The following is a 5,966-nucleotide window of genomic DNA, read 5'->3' as shown; positions in this document are numbered from 1 at the left end:
GGTGGTGTTTTGGGTCGACGTGTGATTGTACATTCCCAAGGATCACTTATCTTTGATTTGTGGTGTTGGCGGACTTATTTTTAAATGGCTTGTGGTGTTGAATTTGTGTCTTCAACACTATTGGGAGACATTGTTGTAGAGGTGCCCTTATTCTTGTTTTCCCAACAACATTATTGGCACAGAGAGAGTTGTGGAATACATGAAAAAGATGCATCAACCTTAACACATTGGCTTCCTAGAAATTGCAGGGGAGACAACTGAAAAGGTTCAAAAGACTTATAGAAGAAAAATATTAAGCTCAGGTTGTGGATACAAGACATCAACGAGTGGTTTGGAAGATGGAATGCATTGCACTTGCGTCATGATGCATCACTCAGTCACATGCCGAATGAGGCTTTCCTACAATGTTGATATATTACAGCATGAATTCATCACACTACACACATTGCCTCCAATTACAAAGGCATGTTTGTCTCCCAAAGAGGAGTCTCTACACACCCGTACATGGTTGAGCCTATCCCCTTATCTACAACCCATTTGAGTGATAAACTTTTGATCACATTCAAACTTGCTTTTTTCACATGTTCAGCTTGGACCACTCCCTACATGCCTATCTCTCCCAACCACTCCCTCGACTCCACACTCCTCAAGCATCAAGAGTCATTGATTAGCTCAACATATAGGTTGTGACATATTTGATTTAGTCCCATGGGTCAAGTTTAGGGTTCGAGGACGAAATTACTCTCTCTCTCACTCGGACACACGTGCGATGCACACACACACACACACAGACATGTGCGCACACACACACAAACAGTGTAGAGGTTAAAATTTCTCATCATCATCTGTGTCTCTCTCTCTCTCTCTCTCTCTCTCTCTCTCATAATTAGAGGAGGCGCCATAATATGCGTTTGAGTGGCGCTGTCGGGAAAAAAGGCTACCTTCCCACAATGAAAAAGCAAGTAGGTCCTCCTCCTACTAGACAATCACCCGATCAGGTACATGCACTCATCAATAATCGTGTACAAGGAAGAAAATCTGATTTGGAGACCATGGCGGACGAGAGGAGAGAGAGAGAGAGAGCGCACTCATACAAGAAAAAGGAATTTCTTCTCTCAATGATACAAGCAAAAGGCAGAAAGCTATGGATTCCTGGATTGGATTACCTGCCGACTAAGCCTGGAGTTGGGAGGCGGTCCCACACCCGCTCTCCCTTCCGCTTGTCCCCCTTAACCCAATCATGGGACCTTCTCAGTTATACTAGCAACGGACCAACTTCTTATTCATAGCTTTTGGCGGCTCCTTTCCTTTGCATATATAAACTGTAACATATACTTGCTTGATCTGACTAGTTTTCCTTATATTCTTTCTCAGTACAAAGCTATGGCTATCATTCATCATTTGTACATCCATTTTTCTCTCTGTTGCCTTCTTGTGTAGCTTCCTTTCTGCTGCCTCCTATTATGTGCCACTCCCCCCTGGCTCGGATCAAAGTGGGTGGAACGCTGCTCATGCCACGTTCTACGGTGGTAGCGATGCGTCCGGCACAATGGGTAAGAAAGGAAACATGTCTTTGAAACTCATCTTGCTCAGCACTAATTGGAGATTTGTTTTTCTCTATAAATCAATGTTTTCTCTATAAATTAATGTTTTCTCCTTTGTAATTTGGCAGGAGGGGCTTGTGGCTACGGTGATCTTTACTCCTCTGGTTATGGCACCGACACCGCCGCTCTAAGCACCACCCTTTTCAATGCTGGCCTCAGCTGCGGGGCATGCTTTGAGATCAAGTGTGATGAGGATGCGGACCGGGCGTGGTGCCTCCGGGACACATCGGTGATTGTGACAGCCACAAATTTGTGCCCACCAAACAATGCACTGGCTAGCAATGCAGGTGGATGGTGCAATCCGCCAATGCAACACTTCGACATGGCGCAGCCAGCATTCCAGAAGATCGGCGTGTATAAGGGGGGGATAGTGCCAGTGAAGTATAGGAGGGTGCCCTGCAGGAAGGAGGGGGGCATACACTTTACAATCAATGGACACTCCTACTTCAATCTGGTGCTTGTGAGCAATGTAGGAGGGGTGGGGGATGTGAGGGCAGTGTGGGTGAAGGCGGCAGCGACTGGGTGGCAGGCGATGAGTAGGAATTGGGGGCCAGAATTGGCAGAGCAACTCCCTCTTGGATGGCCAGCCCCTCTCCTTCCAAGTAACCACCAGTGATGGCAGGACGCTCACCTCCTATGACGTGCCCCGGCTGATTGGCATTTCGGCCAGACCTTCAGTGGCCTGCAATTCTAAAGTGCCGTCAAACACCCCAACCCTCCTCTCCTTCCTTCCCCTTCTCAAAAAAATCAAAGGCTTCAAAAGCTTTTCTCACATTAAAAGTTTTACACGGTTGAGGAAAAGCTTTTTATACTCTCTCTCTCTCTCTCTCTCTCTTCTCTCTCGTTTAAGATTGCTCGGATAGATCAATGGATCTCTTGGGGTTGTTCCTAGCATGCATATTGCAAAGAGCAAGCCAAACTATGCTCCTCTTGCTTGTCATGCTATGTTGAGACTGTGTCTCCCCTTTCTGGTTGCATGCACTAGTTGCTTGTGGCTCAACCCTCTTTCTTGGCTTCTTGTGATTGTACTTGCAGTTTATTCTAATTGCTCTCCAATTATGGCTGGGTTGAGACGAGGGCACCGTCAGCCCTCATCGAATTATTGTGGCTCCACCCTCCTGGTTCATAAGAGGCGGCATCTCTCAGCTACAAGAAAGTCTACCTCAGCTTTCTTGAAGTGCCTACTAGATTCTCCTAAGTGCCAAGAATCTCCTAAGTGCCAAGAATCGTGTGCAATTGATGGAATCTCAAAACGATACTCAAATAAATAGAGAGAAATATCACCTGGAAGGTCGTAGATGTAGATGCTCCGTTTTTTAAAAGCTTGCAACGTAGATACACACACGTAGAGCTTGACAAGACGAACACAATGGGGCCCTCGGAATTCCGATGCAACAATTGTGCGATGCGATGTGAGTGATTGAAATACACAGTAGAGAAGAGAAAACACACGTCGTGCAAAGTAAAACCTTATCTGTTCTTCATTCATAAAAATGATGGTCCAAAAAACCTTACAATGTTTCCTTTTATACCCTGCTCCGGGTTTATGGTACAAAAGCTAGATTTGCGAGAACCGCATCAGAATTTACATTTTCGGCTGCAAAATACATTCAAGTATTAGAGATAGGTTGTGGAGAGGTGTCACTATCAATTGGGATTACAGTTACAATTACATGTGAGATAGAATAAAGTGGAATCTTTGTTGGAATCTTGCAACAACTCCCCCACTCTATTTCATGTCTTTCCTAACATGAGTCAAAAAGCACGGTTCCTGGCGGATGGAAGGTCATCTTTTGAGGTTTCGCCTTGACACAATTCAAAGTCCATGATTTCTTTTCTCCCAATGCAAACAATTAGACTTTATATTTTCCCTTTTAAAGACTTGCGATCAAAAAACGGTAAACAAGCGTGCTAGACGACTCCAAATATAAAAGGATAAAAAACGATGAGACGTTGAAGTACCATAAAGTAGAATGGTTAACGAGGGCATTAAGGGGTGATTAGGGAACAAGGGGGTGGGACACCAAACGCGTTTCGCTCATAATGAGCTCATCAGTGGTGTGGTTTTAGATACATATGGAGGGGGTGAGCAAGGCTTTATAGAGGGGCAATTTGAGGTGGGCAATTTGAGGTGGGATGTCTTTTTGGGGGGAAAAAAAGGGAAGTTAATGGCAATGTACTCAAGTACATAGGGAATGAGTAAGGTAGAAGGGGTGGTACTTGCTTTAATGGTAAGAGGTAGACAAGTTGTACCCAAAGACTTTAATTTCTTGCAGAGAATGGTGGGTGTGAAAGAGGGGCGAGGGGGGGGGGGGGGGGTGTGGGGTATGATCTGATGCCAACCAATGTAGGGGGGAGAATTTAATGGAGCAAGAACGATGCATTTGGTAAGCGAGGCTTTGCTAAAACGAGAGAAAGACAGGGATCATTGGATATGAGTTAAAAAGGTATGCCAAAATATTGGAGTATAGAGAAGCTGTATTAGGGTGGGGAAAGCAATTTGTGAGGATTTGATGGAGAAAGGAAAAATAGGAGGAAGAAGTTAAGTGATAGCGTGGAAGGTAGGTACCAACCACTACTTCCCACTATGAGTAAGACCATCATAGAGGGCTGCTACATCAAGGGTTTAGGGTGTTCATCGGGGGTGGCAAGGCATGTACAAGAGTTTATGGATGCTGGGCCCCAGTCCAACAAATGGTGGGTCTAGGTATGTGGGAGAGTGTGGGGTTGCACTGGCAAGCCCGAGCAATGGGGTTACTGATACAGTGAGAGGGTAATAGCCTTCTTGTGGAAGGCATGAAAGGTAGCTTGAAGGTCATGGGAGGTGTTTTCTTAAGTCGGAGTGAAGGTTCCAAGAGGGAAGTACGGATCTGATAAGTGACTTTGTTGAACACATTATGCAAAAACCCTTGTGGGTAGCCTTTTGTCCTAAGGCGTTTGTAGAAGAGGCTGCGGATAATGAGGTAGCCATCCAAGGAGCTTTCCCTAATGATATATCTTTTGAGTTCATTGATGATGAAGGACACTTTTTGATGAGTAGGGTGCCAAGAGATCCAAGGGATGTAGTTATAGGCGTTTAGGGGTTTTTGGTGGCAATGGGAGTCCAACAGGCATGAGGAGGCAAAATTGGTACCTTTATAAAATTCTATGTCGAGGATAGTGGCGTGGTAGGGAGAAATGTGGCTTGAGATTTTAATGTGTTCTTGAAGTGGTTTCCCATAATCTTTCAAAAGAGAGGTGAGGGAAGTCAAAGAGCCAACCGATAAACCAAAGGCATTGTCTACATAGCGTTTGAAGTAAAGAAGGTTGGGATTGTGCAAAAGAGAGGAAGAGGCTTCTAAATGGCAAAGAAAAAGGCATGCATACACTACGGCAAAATTGGAACCCATAGCCGTGCCCTTAAATTGCTTCCAAAACTTTCCTTTGAAGGTAATGTAGTGGTGCGATAAGATGAGAGCCGCCAGAGAGAGGATAAAGCGAGTTTTAGGGGGGTCAAAATGGGTAGCTATGGAGGCTTTGAGGGCTAAGAGTCCTTGGTTGATAGGGATACTGGGATATAGAGCCTCAACATCAAAAGTGAAAAGGAGGGTATTGGGTGGGAGGGGGAGATTGTTAAGGTCTTGGATGAGGGTGAGAGAGTTTTTAAGGTTTTGCTTATACGTGAGGAGGATAGGGAAAAGTACAAAGTGAAGCCATATGGAGGCTTTTTAAAAAATATAGCCTTTGTAGGAGCAAATAGGCCATGTGACAAGGGAGGGTTTGTGGAGCTTTGGGATGAAGTAGATGGGGCATGGTTTAAGCTGCTTGTTAAGGGGTGAGAGGATGAAGTTACGTTCTAATGCCGGTAATGCCGAAAATTGGATGGAAAGGGAGGAGAGGAGGGAGGCAATAAAGGGAAAGGGGATGGTAGCGCAAGGCTCATAAGTGGAGGTATCATTGAGGCGGGTGAGGGCATTACTTTCATACCAATCCAAGGGTATGAGCCATTTATAAAATGTGTAGCATATTATGTCAATTGCAACATAGGAGGGCTAGTTTCAAGGTGCATTTGTTTAGGATAGGCTATGGAGGAATGCAAAGTCCACTTCTTATCTAAGCTACAATTAGTGAAAGGGTAAGCAAATGTCTTTACATAAAAAATTCTCTAAGTACTTCTCCATTGCAACATAGAAGTTTTAATTTGAAGTTCAAGAAATTAAGCTAAAAACATATATAATGAAATAAATACTACCCACAAGAAAACATTAAATATACTATTTTATACCAAATTGGAGAAGTTAACGTCCAGAAACATCCAATTATGCCCAGACCCTAATAAAGGTATGCATGCATACATTGACATCTCAATACATGCACTTAGAC

General features: G+C 44.3%; 1 pseudogene across 1 annotated transcript; it reads left to right on the top strand.

Moving 5' to 3' along the window:
* The first annotated feature begins 1,397 nt into the window (after positions 1–1,397).
* Positions 1,398–2,313, top strand: LOC147429945 (expansin-A10-like; annotated as a pseudogene). The gene is made up of 2 exons (XR_015185818.1): positions 1,398–1,553; positions 1,673–2,313. The product of XR_015185818.1 is annotated as an expansin-A10-like (transcript).
* The last annotated feature ends 3,653 nt before the right edge of the window (positions 2,314–5,966 follow it).

Source organism: Adiantum capillus-veneris, chromosome 22 (genome assembly GCF_014529385.1).
Source record: "Adiantum capillus-veneris isolate H3 chromosome 22, ASM1452938v2, whole genome shotgun sequence".
Taxonomy (NCBI): Eukaryota; Viridiplantae; Streptophyta; class Polypodiopsida; order Polypodiales; family Pteridaceae; genus Adiantum; species Adiantum capillus-veneris.
Note: the sequence above shows the minus strand (reverse complement) of the source record. Positions and strands in the feature narration are given on the sequence as shown.